General features: G+C 44.7%; 1 protein-coding gene across 29 annotated transcripts in view; it reads left to right on the forward strand.

Annotated features, from left to right (window-relative positions):
• GRB10 (growth factor receptor bound protein 10) overlaps positions 1–15,816 on the forward strand; it is a 218,313-nt gene that overhangs the window by 119,277 nt on the left and 83,220 nt on the right. The window lies entirely within an intron of this gene.

Consider the following 15,816-nt stretch of genomic DNA (forward strand, 5'->3'; position numbering starts at 1 on the left):
CTTGTTGAGGTGGCTTCTCTTGTTGCAGCTCACAGGCTCTAGGCATGCAGGCATCTGTGGTTGTGGCTCATGGGCCCTGGACTGTGGGATTCGGTAGCTGAGGCGCACAGTGCCCCACAGCAGGCGGTATCTTCCAGGACCGGGAATTGAACCTGGATACAGTGTGTCCCCTGCATTGCCAGGGTGATCCTTAACCACTGGACCACTAGGGAAGTTCCTGTTGGAGAGTATAAGTAACAGAAATTGTAGGGTTTAGAGCCGGTAGTGATTAGAATACTTAGATTTTCTTAATTACCTAAGGAGAAAGAGAATGAAATTTAGCAATAATAAAGTCTGGGAGGTGACCATAAAATCAAAAGGATGTTTTCTCAAGTATTAGAAGATTTGTAAAAGCAGTCAGGATTCCTGTGTCAAGCATAATTGTAGGGTCCCCTTTCAGAAAACCATTACACTAGGTGATGCAAAGGTAGGAGTACCAATTTGATCATGTTGGCTTTGAAACTTAGGGAAAATTTAATTTATTCCATTTCACTGCTAACAGTGAGTGAGTGAGCTGGGATCTGCCCTGACTCAGTAACTGAAGCCAGGTATGGGGAAGTGAGCAGATGTGACTCCATGGTGAACTCAGCTTCCCAGAGAGGTCACGCCCATCATGACATTGACCACCTTTCCCTCTTGTCCTCAGTCATTCTGCAGACATAGCCCACAAAACAAGAAAACAAAAAGGACTCCGCCTGGCTCACACAAGATAGAGTTGTCTGCAGAGCAGTGAGTGATGCTGACACCATGCCCAACGGGCTACAGGCTCCAAAGGCACCACTGATGGTGGGCAGTTCAGGTCCCTGGGAATAGTAGGGACCAAACTCATACAACTCGCTGGGTGGGAGCTAGGGCAGGGTACCCCCCAACCTCCTCCTGAAAGACCCTGGAAAATGATCCTGGGCAGAGACCCATAACACCCAAGACTCCCCTAAGGAGCACCCCTGAGCACCCCAAGCCCTAAGCACATGGGAGGATGGACAGGGAACACACAAGCCAAGTACAGCCCAGATGCCCTGCAAGCCAGCATTCCCAGCATGGGCAGCTGTCTACTAGTAGGCACTGCAGTTCCTGGGATGGTGAGATTGCCACTTCACACACACAGATAAGTGTGTCTGTAATGCCCTGGAGATGAATGCAAGAATAACATCCACCAAGGAGGACAAGAAACTATGGAATATGATGGGAAGAAATGAAACAAGAAGATGGGGGTGTGAGAGAGAGCCCCTGAGAAGTTTGGGAAATGAGATGAATCGCCATTGCTATTTCCAAAACACTGGATTTGGTCTACAGAGAATGGGCGAGCTGGAGTCGGCTCCCTCCAGCACTGGACGCAGTCACTGACACCCACGGGGACAGGAGGGTGGCAGGAGTGGGGTTGGGATTTGAAGAGATGCTGGTGGAGAGTGGGCCAGACCTGAGAAGGCAGAACCGCAGCTGCTCTCAGAAGACTGAGAGGAAACATGGAGACTCACGCACACCCAAGAGCGCTTTGCATTATTCCAGGCAATGGAAGACAAAGAAACTCTGAAGGGACACACAGGTCTCCCGGCCCGGGAATGGACGGATGCGTGACATGGGCCCAGTAGCAGCCGGAGAACAACACTGGAGTTTGTCAGGCTGCTGAGGGAAAGTGATCTCGCCACGTAAAATTTTATACTACCTTCTTGTGAGCAAAACAGAACTTTCAGATAAAGATTGAGGCAGCTTGCTATTGGTAATCCTCAGTAAAAGAGTGAATAAAAGTTGTACTTCCAGAAGAAGAAATATGAGTGGTGAGGAAGGCCCAGAGCATGAGAACAGTAACAAGCTGAGAAAGGGATTCTGTCTTAAGTTTGATTCCATGTGGATTGTTCGAATAAGGCAAAACTAAAGCTTTGGGTATTTAGCCAATGGGATTGTGTGTTTAAATGTGTGGTCAAATCATAATAAGACTTTAGTTAGGATAAGAGGAATGTAAACTAATCGAGACTACATGAGAAAAAAAGATAGTTACATGTTTCAAAATATTGTTGTTGTTGTTCAGTCGCTAAGTCATGTCTGACTCTTTGTGACGCCATGGAATGCAGCAGAGCAGGCTCCTCTGTCCTTCACTATCTCCTTGAATTTGCTCAAACTCATGTCCATTGAATTGGTGACGCCATCCAACCATCTCATCCTCTGTTGTCCTCTTCTCCTGCCCTCAGTCTTTCCCAGCATCAGGGCCTTTTCCAGTGAGTAGACTCTTCACATCAGGTTGCCAAAGTATTGGAGCTTTAGCTTCAGCATCGGTCCCTCCAATGAATGTTCAGGGTAGATTTCTCTTAGAATTGGCTGGCTTGACCTGCTTACTGTCCAAGGGACTCTCATGAGTCTTCTCTAGCACCACAATTTGAAAGCATAAATTCTTCAGCGCTCAGCCTTCTTTATGGTCCAACTCGCACATCCGTACATGACTACTGGAAAAACCATAGCTTTGACTGTGTGGATCTTGGTTGACAAAGTGATGTCTCTGCTTTTTAATACGTTGTCTAGGTTTCTCAATATTAGATGCAACTGAAGTATTGACTATAATTAAGAATATGTGTATAATCTAGTTTCTGACCTAGCAGGAAAAAAATATAAGGGAATCTATATTTTATTAAAAAAAACAAGCAACATCAAGCAAAAAAGGAATAAAAACAAGATATGAACCAAAAAGGATGTCAAACAAGGTATGAAATATGAGGTGTAATTCCAAGAATACCTCTAACAGTATTGACAGGTTCGAATTAGTAGAAATATGTAGAACCCTGCACCTAAGAGATAGACTGATTCTTCTCTAAAATCTGTATAACTGTAAAAAGTTGACCATGTATGGGAAGTTGAACTAAATTTTAAGCAATCCATTTCACGCATGCCATGGTCTTTGACCCAGCATGATTAAATCTGAAGTCAAGAAAAAAAGTTCAAAACAAGATTTGTAAGCGTATTTGTGTACACATAACTTTACAACATGTGGACAAAGGGTAAATCACTGAAAATATCAGTTGCTTAGAACTGAATGAAAAAGACATCTAATATAGATTAAAAAGTTATACAATGCTGCCAAAATGGTGTTTAAAAGTAAATTTCTAATCTTTGAAAGAAGGAAAAATTGAAATTAGAAGAGTGAAAGCTGAATAACTCTGAGGAATGTAGAAGGAAGTCACTACAAAAATTAAGATCAGAAATTCCTGAAATGATGAAGAAAATATCAATAGACAGGAACAGAACCAAAGCCAGTGTTTCCTAAAATCGACCAAAATCACAAATGCTCAGGGGGAAGAAGGACATACAGGAGAATCATATGAAGAGCAGGTCAGAGATTAAAAAAGTAAAATAAGAAAACCATGAATGACTTTATGCCAGTAAATGTGAAATTATGCAGGAAATGGATAATTAATATATTGCAAAGATATACAAACAATTGCAACACCAAATGCTGGAGAGAATATAGAGCAACAGGAACTCTCATCACTGCTGGTGGGGATGCAGAATGGTGTGGCCACTCTGGAGGATGGTTTGAAAGTTTCTTACAAATGAGCCATCCTCCTACCGTCGGAGACAGCCAGTCATGTTCCCTGGTATTTGCTCAAAGGAGTTGAAAAGTTTTATCCACATGAAAATTTGCACACAGTTATTTATAGCAGCTTTATTCATAATTGCCAGAACTTGGAAGCAACCAAGATGTCCTTCAATAGGTGAATGGAAAAATAAAACATGGTACACCCAGACAATGCAGTATTATTCAGGGCTGAAGAGAAATGAGCTACGAAACCATGAAAAGATGCAGAAAATCTTAACTGCATATTACTAAGTAAAAGAACCAGTCTGAAAAAGGCTACATGCAATGCAAATCCAACTATATGATATTCTGGAAAAGGTAAAACTATAGAGATAGTTTAAAAGAAAAAAAAAAAAGAATTAGTGGTGGCCAAAGGCAGCTGTGGGGAAAGATGAATACGCAGAACAGAGAGGATTTTTAGGGCAGTGAAAATATTCCGTGTGATATAATGCTGGACATCGCTTCCCTGGTAGCTCAGCTGATAAAGAATCTGTATGCAGTGCAAGAGACCCCAGTTCAATTCCTGGGGCAGGAAGATACCTGGAGAAGAAATAGGCTACCCACTCCAGTATTCTTGGGCTTCCCTGGTGGCTCAGACAGTAAAGAATCCACCTGCAATGCGGGAGACCTGGGTTCGATCCCTGGCTTGGGAAGATCCCCTGGAGGAGGGCATGGCAACCCACTCCAGTGTTCTTGCCTGGAGAAGTCCATGGACAGAGGAGCCTGATGGGCTACAGTCCACGGAGCTGCAAAGACTCAGACATGACTGATTGACTAAGCACAGCACGTCACAATGGATACATTTGTACAAAACCATAGAGTGCACCAAAATTCACCAAGAGTGAACCCTAAGGTCTGCTCTAGACTTTCTGTGATTATGATGTATCAGTGTTGGTTTATCCTTGGTAAGAAAGGCACAATTCTGGTGAGCAATGGAGATCATGGAGGGGTGGCTAGGCATATGTGGAGGTCAGAGATAAATGGGAAGTTCCTGTATCTCCCTCTCAACTTTGTTGTAAGCCTGAAACTGCTCTAGAGAAAAGTCTTTTAAAAGACAACAAAACTGGTTGCATATGAAAGAAGAAATAGCTTAGAGATTACCATTGAAAACCAATCATTTTTCTTCTGTGCCATGTGAATCAAGCATTACTGACCTGATGGAAAATACAGCTCTGTGAGTAGACAGCAGTCAAACGTTTTAGGTGGGGAATCCTGAGGAAATAGTGAAGAGAGTTGAAAAAGAAGAAACATAGTTGACTCTTGCAGAAATACTAAATTTTATTAAAGAAAGAACCCTGACAGAAGGGAGTCTATAAGAACTGCCACCTCCTCAGAAATGCTCAGGGAGTTCTGCAGATGAGTGTCACAAAGCCTTCAAAGAAAATATCCTGTCTCTATTTATGCCAGTGGCTGAAGAGAGAGGGCAAGTGCTTTTTTGCCCATTTTATAATGTTCTGTAATTTTGCAAGAGACAGTCCAAGAAATTCAAGTGCAGACCTATTTTGCATATTAACAAACAACCAGAAAGTCTGCATAGCATTGATGAACCGAGTTTAGCAGTTTGTCATAATCATGTAAGGATGCTTTTCCATCATTAGACTGAACACATTTAACATTCAAAAAGATTAAAGGAAAAGAAGATGATCATCTTACTGGAAACAAAAAGATTAACAAAGTTCACCACTTGTATAACAAGAAATAGACAATAACAACCACACACTTACTATTATTATATATAAACCAGGACAGATCTTCCTCAACTTACATATCCCTATAAACTGATTGCAAATTGACAATATCATTGTCAGAAATGCCTTTAATATACCTAACTCACCAGAGCTTAGCCTCATCCACCTTAAAGGTTTTCAGAAGAGTTACATTAGCATACAATTGGACAAAGTCTAACACAAACCTATTTTATAATGAAGTGTCAACTAACTCACCTAATTTATTGAATGCTTAGAAGTGACTGGCATAATGGTTGTCTCAGTTCGGGCGGTTGTAAGTGTATTGACAGTTTCCCCTTGTAACTGCAGGGGCTGCCTAGGCGCTGAGGCTCCCTGCCCTGCATCACAAGAGAGGGCTGGACAGTGTGTCACTACCCTGGGAAAGGTCAAAGCTCAGAACTCGCAGTGCAGGTTCCGCTGAATGCTCATCACTTCCTCACCACGGTGAAGTCGAAAAATACTTAAGTGGAAGTACATTAAGTCAGGGACTGTCTGTACCAGAAGAAACCTCTGTGACCTGTTTTTTTTTTTTTTTTTTTAATATCTATTTATTTATTTGACTTGGGAAAAATTTATTTATTTGGCCTGGGAAACCAGTCAACCCTAAAGGAAATCAGTCCTGAATATTCATTGGAAGGATTGATGTTGAAGCTGAAGCTCCAATACTTTGGCCACCTAATGTGAAGAACTGACTCGTTGAAAAAGACCCTGATGCTGGGAAGATTGAAGACAGGAGGAGAAGGGGACAACAGAGGATGAGATGGTTGGATGGCATCACCGACTCGATGGACATGAGTTGGAGCAACCTCTAAGAGTTGGTGATGGACAGGGAAACCTGCTGTGCCGCAGTCCATGGGGTCGCAAAGAGTCGGACATGACTGAGCAACTGAACTGAACTGATTTATGTGGTTTTCCTGGGTCTTAGTTGAGGCATGTGGGATCTTTCAGTTGTAGCATGTAGAATCTACTTCCCTGACCAGGGGTCAAACCTGGGCCCGCTGCACTGGAAGAGCAAATCTTAACCACTGGACCACTCAGGAAATTCAAAAACGTCTGCAAGCTGTTTAAAGTCTGTTGAAGATTTATAGAACCAGCATCCATGATGGAGAAATATTAGAGTATGCCCCTGAAAATCAGGAATGACACAGGAAGGACTACTGTCACAAGAGGTCTTCGCCAGTGTCATAAAACAAACACAAAACGGGAAATGTGAACACCGCAAGGAAATAAGGAAATCAGTGCCTTTCTGCAAATGATACCATTATCCATGTAGAAAATCCATTTAAACCACAAGAGTTCTTCAAGCTGGCAGATAAGTGAGATCAACAGATAAAATTTAACAATACTTGGTGCAACAGCTTCCCTGGTGGCTCAGTTGGTAAAGAATCTGCCGGTATAGGAGACCCGGATTTGATCCCTGGCTGGGGAAGATCCCCTGGAGAAGGAAATGGCAACCCACTCCAATATTCCCGCCTGGTTAAATCCCATGGAGAGAAGAGCCTGGCGGGCTACGGTCCATGAGGTCACAAGAGTCGGACATGACTGAATGACTAAACCACCACCAATGCAAATAGAAATCCCACTTTACATAATTATGAAAATTTAAGGTATCTGGAAATAAATTCAGCTAGATTACTCGATGTTATAAGATGTTGTTAAAGGACATAAAAAAGACCTGAATAAGTGGAGAGAGAACTGAACTGAACTGAATCATATATTCACACATCATAAGACAAATCATGAGAGTGTTACATCTTCCCAAGTTTATCTTTAAATTTAGTGCAGTTGAAACCAAGTTTTAAGTCGTTTTGGTGTAACTTGACAGATGGTTCTCTCCTCTAATATGGACGAGTGAAAGCCAATAACAGCAGAGACAAATTAGAAGATGAGCAAAGCACATGGAGACAGAAAAGGGTGATTCACACCATTGGGTAGCAGGCCTGCTTAGGAGGCATTGCCTTTAGCAAAGCATGTTGTTGTGTCAAGGGTGGACAAGCAGACATCCCATAAGGAGACCCACACAGTTACAGAAGCAGCGCACCACAGAGAAACTGTGGCAGATCCTGAGGATAGGGGCCGCAAAACTTCTCCAGAGTTGAGTGAGGACAGAAGTTGGGGGACCACCTGGGTCCCTGCCATCCATGACCCACAATCGTGGGTTTCAGGTCAGGGACTCTTTGAAAGTAAAAACCACACTTTTACATCTTTTCTAATAGGAAGAACTAATGAAAAGTGAGCATCTTTATACCTTTAGGCTGAGAAGGAAGTTTCTAAATAAGACTTTGTTGTTGTTTAGTCGCTAAGTTGTGTCCAACTCTTTGTGACCCCATGGACTGCAGCACGCCAGGCCGCCCTGTCCATCACCAACTCCTGGAGTTTACCCAAACTCATGTCCATTGAGTCAGTGATGCCATCCAACCATTTCATCCTCTGTTGTCCCCTTCTCCTCCCACCTTCAATCTTTCCCAGCATCAGGGTCTTTTCCAATGAGTCAGCTCTTCACATCAGGTGGCCAAAGTATTGGAGTTTCAGCTTCAACATCAGTCCTTCCAGTGAACACTCGGGACTGATTTCCTTTAGGATGGACTGGCTGGATCTCCTTGCAGTCCAAGGGACTCTCAAGAGTCTTCTCCAACACCACAGTTCAAAACCATCAATTCTTCGGCGCTCAGCTTTCTTTATAGTCCAACTCTCACATCCATACATGACCACTGGAAAAAACATAGCCTTGACTAGACGGACTTTGTTGGCAAAGTAATGTCTCTGCTTTTTAATATGCTGTCTAGGTTCGTCATAACTTTCCTTCCAAGGAGTAAGCATCTTTTAATTTCATGGCTGCAGTCACCATCTGCAGTGATTTTGGAGCCCCAGAAAACAAAGTCTGCCACTGTTTCCACTGTTCCCCATCTATTTGCCATTAAGTGATGGGGCTGGATGCCATGATCTTAGTTTTCTGAGAACTAAGATGTCCTATGATGAAAAGGACATCTTTTTTTGGTGTTAGCTCTAGAAGGTCTTACAGGTCTTCATAGAATCATTCAACTTCAGCTTCTTTGTCATTGTGGTTAGGGCATAGACTTGAATTACTGTGATGTTGAATGGTTTGCTTTGGAAATGAACTGAGCTCATTCTGTCGTTTTTTAGGTTGCACTGAAGTATTGCATTTGGACTCTTTTGTCGACTATGAGGGATGCTCCATTTCTTCTAAGTGATTCTTGCCCACAGAAGTAGATATGATGGCCATCTGAATTAAATTTGCCCATTCTCTTCCATTTTAGTTCATGACAATGTTTACTCTTTGCCATCTCCTGCTTGACCACGTCCAGTTTACCTTGATTCATGGACCTTACATTCCAGGTTCCTATGCAATACTGTTCTTCACAGCACTGGACTTTACTTTCACCACCAGACACATCCACATCTGAGTGTCGTTTCTGCTTTGGCCCAGCCACTTCATTCTTTCTGGAGCTATTAGTAATTGCCCTCCACTCTTCCCTAGTAGCATATTGTACACCTTCCAACCTGGGGGGTCAACTTTCTGTGTCTTATCTTTTTGCCTTTCATACTTCTCACAAAGTTCTCACAGCAAGAAAACTGGAATGGTTTGCCATTTGCTTCTTAAGTGGACCACATGGTTACTGTAAAAAAGAAAGAAATAAAGAAAAGTCCTATATGTGAGAGAAACAGTCAAATAGAAAAACTGGCAAAAAGCAAGAGCAGTTTGCAGAAAAGGCCCTCATGCTGTGTATCTGATGCTGGATTCTCATTTCACATGGAAACCTGGAGGCTGGCTTGGCAGAGCTGGAGGGAGCCTGTTCTCCAGGTCTGTGATGTGGAGTAGAGTACGGCTTCCCTGGTGGCTTAGAAGGTAAAGAATCTGCCTGCAATGCAGGAGGCCCAGGTTCAATCCCTAGTTGGGAAGATCCCCTGGAGAAGTAAACGGCGACCCACTCCATTATTCTTGCCTGAAGAATCCCATGGACAGAGGAGCCTGGCGGGCTACAGTCCATGGTATCGCAGAAAGTGGCACACAGCTGAGCGACTAACGCTTCCTTTCTTTCTCTCTCTCAAGTGCATCCAGGTGCCACATGCTCAGCGTTCGTCTCGCGCCCAGCAGCCCTGAATGTCTGTGTCCGTGTGCCGTGTCTGTGTGTGTGTGTATAGGGGGAGGGCCGGGGTTTGCAGCCATCACGCAGTGCAGCACAGAAGTGGGGGCCCTCCCAGATGGGGTGGTTCTGCAGCCTGCCCTGTGGGGCACCCGCTCCTGCATCCCTTAGCCTTCCCTCCTTCCCTTAGTACTGCTGCTCCAGAAGTTCTTCTTAACAAGATGCTTCAGGGCACAGGACAGCACTTGACAGAGACAGTGCTCTTCTTTGGTGCTTCCTTAATCCTCAGGCATCCAGATGCTCTGACTCTGGGCCTCAGGTGTCTGTGATGTGTTTGCAAGGGACTTGATGTTTAGAGTAAAAGATTTGCTGTGACTTTCCTTGACCTGTTCCTTCCCTCTGGCAAAGAAGATTTACGCCCTGGTTTCTGTTAGCTCATTCCTAACATAAGCAGCTTATTTTTGTGTGAGGGTTGCTTAACATGCTTCAGATGTTTCCGAGCAGCAGGCTACAGAAGGGATGCTCTTCCTTGGACAGTGTGTGGTTTTGCAATAGCTGGAATTACTATCTAGACAGTATTTTAAAAATATGTTTTTATTAGGTTAAAATATCCATAACATAACATTTACCATTTTAACCATTTTTAAGTGTACGTTTTAATGGCATTCATTACATTCATAGTGTTGCGCAATTTTCACCACAGTCTATTTGAAAAATTCTGTATCATCCCGAGTAGAAACTCTGTACCCGTTAAATGAGAATCCCCTCAGCTCCTGGTAACTTCTCTATTATTCTGTGTTTGCCTTTTCTGGGTACTTCATGTGAGTGGACTCATTTGTCCTTTTATGTCTGGCTTGTTTTACTTAGTATAACGTTTTCAGGGTCCATCTTGGTTGTAGCATGTATGAGAATTTCGTTCTTCTAGCTGAATCATATTTTGTTGTCTGTAAACTATATGCGTTTATCATTTCATCTGTCAGCCTGCCCCGGTTGGCCTCCATCTTTTGGCTGCTGTGAGTAATGCTGCGAGGAACATGGGTATGCAAATAGCTGTTTTAGTCTCTGCTCTCTCAATTCCTCTGGGTACATACTTAGGAGTGGAATTTCTTAATACTATGGGAATTCTATGTTTAGCTTTTTCTTGACAATATTTTTGAGATGTGAGGTTTCAGAAAACTGTGCATTTTGGAAGTTTGGCCTTTTCTCATTTTAAACAGTTATGTCTGAGCAAGAATCCTTGCTCAGCACTAAAGCTGAGTGGTCCAGCCATGTCCTGCTCCACCTGGAAGATGAGCGGAAATGCCCTGAGGAGCAGAGAGGTTTGAAATCCACCTGCACGTGCCCTGTGCCCGCGTTCTCTTTGGAGATGGGACCATGTGTGCACACGGCCAAGCCTCCCGAGAGGTGATCAAAACATCACCCACGATCCCTGGACCCTCGAACCTCAAAAACAGAATCAGTTCCCTGACTCAGAAGGAGACTCCAGAATCCAGCTTTCATCTCCCTGAATCAAGGAATGCCTTCTGGACTCTGGCTTCCAGTGGTCCCGCCACCCCATCACAGCTCTTTTCTGCTTTGGTTACTTCTCTGGGTTTTCTTTAGACCGGAAGTCCTGTTATTAGGGTGCAGTTTTAATGTGCACAGTTGTATTTGGTGGGGTGCTTTTTTCTAGGGGCAGTGTAAGTGCAGAGGAAAGGTGTAGAGAGGGGCCATTTCAGAAACCCCAATATTTCATGGAGTAGTCTTGTTTACTGAGTAGAAAAGACCAAAATTAAAAAAGACTGTCATTTACTAGAGATGGTGATATAGATCCGTAAAGATCATCTTGTTTTGGATGTTCCCCTTCAGGGAACCATCCTGATGTCCCCAGATGCTGGGCGCAGCCAGGCGTGAGGTGGTTACTCTGCCTCTTGGTTTATCTTGTCCTGTGACAGTGGGCAAGTTAGTAACCACCTTGCAGTATAGATTATTCGTTTGCATATACCCATCTTGCACAATTATTGTGAAAATTAATAATAGTGATGATGATAATGATAAGTTGGAGTCCTGTGCATGCCCCATTTTGTCATCTAGTCATCAAAGCCACTGAGGGGGAAACCGAGGTCAGCACTCATCCAGAAATGACAGAGAAGTCACACGGCAGTGAAACTGGAATCAATGACAAGTCTCTCCCCCTTTACATTTTGAGATAATGGAGGGGAAACATAACACACACCTGTACAGAAAAGCCACCTACTAAGTGTTACTTTGTGTATCATAGTTTCCCCCTTTCTCCTGAGACGATGCATATCTTAAGGGCAGGAAGCATGTCTTACTGATTTCAAAGGTTCAGCTGAAGTGCCTTGTCCATAGTTGGACTTTGTAGATACTGGTTTAAAGGATTTCTGAAGGCACCTGTGGGCTCCAGAAAGATGCTGCATCCCCACGTGTATCTTCCATATGGGGAGTTCTGTTGATTCCAGGTGTGCAGCGACAAAGACCAGTTAGCAAAGGCCCTCCCTTCTCGTGGTGCCGCTGATGAAGCGTCAGGAGCATTTGTGTAAGAAACCGTTTTCTGCGTATTTTCTCCCTGATCGTCCATCTGGCTCTGCTGTGTGGGCGCTGGGCTTCTCTCTAGCCCTTTGGGTCCTGGTGCGGCTACAGAATGAATGGCCAGCTGCTGCTGCTGCAATATTCAGGACCTGCCTAGTGAGACCTCCCTCTCCCTTCTGGCTTCTGCTCACACTGTACCTGCACGCCTGTCCCCTGGGCGCCAGCTGCACAGACATTCCACTCTGGCCTCTCCCTTAGTCTGGGCACCCTCACCCCACCCCACTGGTAACACTGGCAGTGATTCTCCATGCTGACACCCTACTGCTTCCTTCAGTCCTGACTCAGACACCGTGACCCCCTTCCAGGACACCTGCCTCTTAAATAAGCTACTTCCTCTGGGGTTTTTTCCTATGGCTTTTTACTTTCCCAAATTTATCACACTTTGTTTTATGACATGCCAAATACGTATGTGTGTTTCTTATTTATTTCTAGGTTCCTTGAGATCGGGGATCTTTTGTTTTTGTTTTTAATCTTTGGGGAAAACTAAGAGACTGTTGGTTCTTTAGCCAAACTGAAGTAAGAATCAAGACTTGGCTAATAACTGTGTGATGTTGTGTGTGTGTTTTAACCTCTCTGAGCCTTGGCTGTCTAAACCTGTGATATGGGTGACATAGCTCGGGGTTGTAGTACAGGGGTGACCTGAGATGCCACAGTACATCTCCTGTAGTCACTCCCCGTACTCTTTCTGAAAATCACTCTGCTGACCTCTGTGCAGTGTGTTGGTCACAGCAGACAAGAATTTGTTGTTGTTCAGTCGCTCAGTTGTGTCCGACTCCCTGCGATGCCATGGACTGCAACACACCATGCTTCCCTGTCCTTCACTATCTCCCAGAGCTTGCTCAAACTCATGTCCATTGAGTCAGTGATGCCATCCAATCATTTCATCCTCTGTCACCCCCTTCTCCTCCTGCCCTCAATCTTTCCTAGCATCAGGGTCTTTTCTAATGAGTTGGCTCTTCGCATCAGATGTCCAAGGTTATTGGAGCTTCAGATCAGTCCTTCCAAGGAATATTCAGAGTTGATTTTCTTTAGGACTGACTGGTTGGATCTCCTTGCAGTCCAAGAGACTCTCAAGAGTCCTCTCCAACACCACAGTTCAAAAGCATCAATTCTTTCTCTTCTCCAGGGGGTCTTCCCAACCCCAGGATTGAACCCAGGTCTCCTGCATTGCAGGTGGATTCTTTACCAGCTGAGCTACAAGAGAAGCTCAAGAATACTGGAGTGGGTAGCCTATCCCTTTTCCAGTGGATCTTCCCAACCCAGGAGTTGAACTGGGGTCTCTTGCATTGCTGGTGGATTCGTTACCAACTGAGCTATCAGGGAAGCCCAGAGACAGAGAATAGTTATTAAATAAAACACTGAATTTATTTTTGGGGGCTCCAAAATCACTGCAGATGGTGACTGTCTTTTAATTTCCCCATGAAATTAAAAGACGCTTACTCCTTGGAAGGAAAGCTATGACCAACCTAGACAGCATATTAAAAAGCAGAGACATTACTTTGCCAACAAAGGTCCATCTAGTCAAAGCTATGGTTTTTCCAGTAGTCATGTATGGATATAAGAGTTGGACCATAAAGAAAGCTGAGTGCCGAAGAATTGATGGTTTTGAACTGTGGGGTTGGAGAAGACTCTTGAGAGTCCCTTGGACTGCAAGGAGATCCAGCCAGTCCATCCTAAAGGAAATCAGTCCTGAATATTCATTGGAAGGACTGATGTTGAAGCTGAAACTCCAATACTTTGGCCACCTGATGTGAAGAACTGACTCATTTGAAAAGACCCTGATGCTGGAAAAGATTGAAGGCGGGAGGAGAAGGGGCCAACAGAGGATGAAATGGTTGGATGGCATCACCAACTCAATGGACATGAGTTTGAGTAAACTCCAGTAGTTGGTGATGGACAGGGAGGCCTGGCGTGCTGCAGTCCATAGGGTCGCAAGGAGTCAGGCACGCCTGAGTGACTGAACTGAACTGAAAACACTGAATTAGGCTTTGCCACGTGGGAACTTGGAGCCGGGACCAGTGAGTTGAGGACCTATAAAGCCTTCCCTTTTTTCCACTTTCCATCTGTAAATGGAATCCTGCCCAAGGCAGCACCCAGCATCCCACCAAATGCCAGCTGCTCGTGTTCCACTGTGATCTGCAGGCAGAGCTTGGAACTAAAAGCAGTGGTTTAAGGGGAGATTGATCGTACATCATGAGGCTCCTGGTACCTGGAGCCTCCTGGTACCCAAGGACCCATACTTGGCTTACATGGTGCTGGAGCAAAAAGGCAGTGATGGGAAGCGAGCCTTCTGCCCAGGGCAGTGCATCTGTGCCAGGAAGAACATGCACGCCAAGAGGGAGGTGCCCACCAGAGGCACGTGGCAGCGGCTGCACATACTGAATTGAGACAGAATCGCATCCTTCTACGGTTCCTGTGACTTTGTGGATGGCCAGGCCGGCTTGATGTGGTCAGGGAGGCTCACATGGACAGGCAGAGGCCTGGACTGACAGCTGATGCTTCCTGCAAGACATCCCCAGGCCTCATACAGCCCTCTATCCCTAATGGAATTAGAGCCTCTGCCTTTTATTCACCTGGTGGCCGGGGTGTGACCTGTCTGGTAAGCCTTTTTCCAAGGAATGAAGGGACTGGGGACTCAGCAAACCCCAGAGAGTTTGGGAACTCTACCTGTCTGACAGTCTGTAAAGTCCTATAGCGGGATTTATGGAGACTCGGTAACTCCGCTTTCTACTCAGCTGTCATTCTCTGACCACCTCCTTTGTGCCAGCTGTGAAGTTAGGTAGGAGCCCAAGGAGAAAAAACATGCAGGTCCAGCCTTTATAAACTCAAGGTTAATGATAAAGAATGATGTCACTAAGAAATAAACCAGGAAATAAAGCTAAAACTAAAGTTTAATGGGAAAACAGCTGAAGAAAGTTAAAATTACAGTGTACCAGAGAAGTGGTCTGTCCACCCTTGAAGCTGGGTTTAACCTCCCTGTCCATCCATGGTGGCTCAGACAGTAAAGAATCAGCCTGCAGTGTGGGAGATCTAGGTTCGATCCCTGAGTCGGGAAGATCCCCTGGAGAAGGGACGGGCAACCTACTCTAGTATTCTTGCCTGATTAAACCTATGAACAGACAGAGGAGCCTGCCAGGCTACAGTCCATGGGGTCACAGAAGAGTCAGACACAACTGAGTAACTAACACTAACTCCATCTTGGGAGCTGAGTGACCCTGCACCTCAGCTTCTTCTTCTGAAATATTAAATATGCCTATTTGGCTGTTTTGCTAGAAAGATTGGAAATTGCTTGAGCTATGAGCTGTGCCTGGCATAAAACCTGGGGCTTTGTAGGTGGTCAAAGCACGCTAGCTGTTGTGTGTCGTCGTCATTAATAAGTGCAATGGTATGTGTGCAGAAAGTAAAACTCAAAACCCTCTCTCATGGGTCCAGTACACGCAGCCTCTCTCTGGGATTGCATCTCCAGAATTCATATCCATTGAGCCCAAATTCCCAAACAGACCGTCATGAGTTTTCCTTCTCCTGGGATGTTTTTCAGAAGGTGCCGCTTATACATGTGCTGTTGTTTTTCTTACCACAAGACTCATAAGCCCTCACTTAGGAAGTCTGTTTGTTCCCCTGATCCCACTCCAGAGATTTGGATTCAGAATGAATCGCGGCGAGTCCCTGTTCTCACAAGCAAGCCTCCTAGGGGGTGTGCTCATCAGACAGAATCCAGAGGGGCGGATCTCCATAGCCCCATGTTCCCCATCCTGAATGTCCCATCTTTCCACTTAAGCCCCGTTTC

This window comes from Giraffa tippelskirchi, chromosome 10, assembly GCF_054371585.1.
Source record: "Giraffa tippelskirchi isolate mGirTip1 chromosome 10, T2T-mGirTip1v1.2.pri, whole genome shotgun sequence".
NCBI classification, from domain to species: Eukaryota; Metazoa; Chordata; class Mammalia; order Artiodactyla; family Giraffidae; genus Giraffa; species Giraffa tippelskirchi.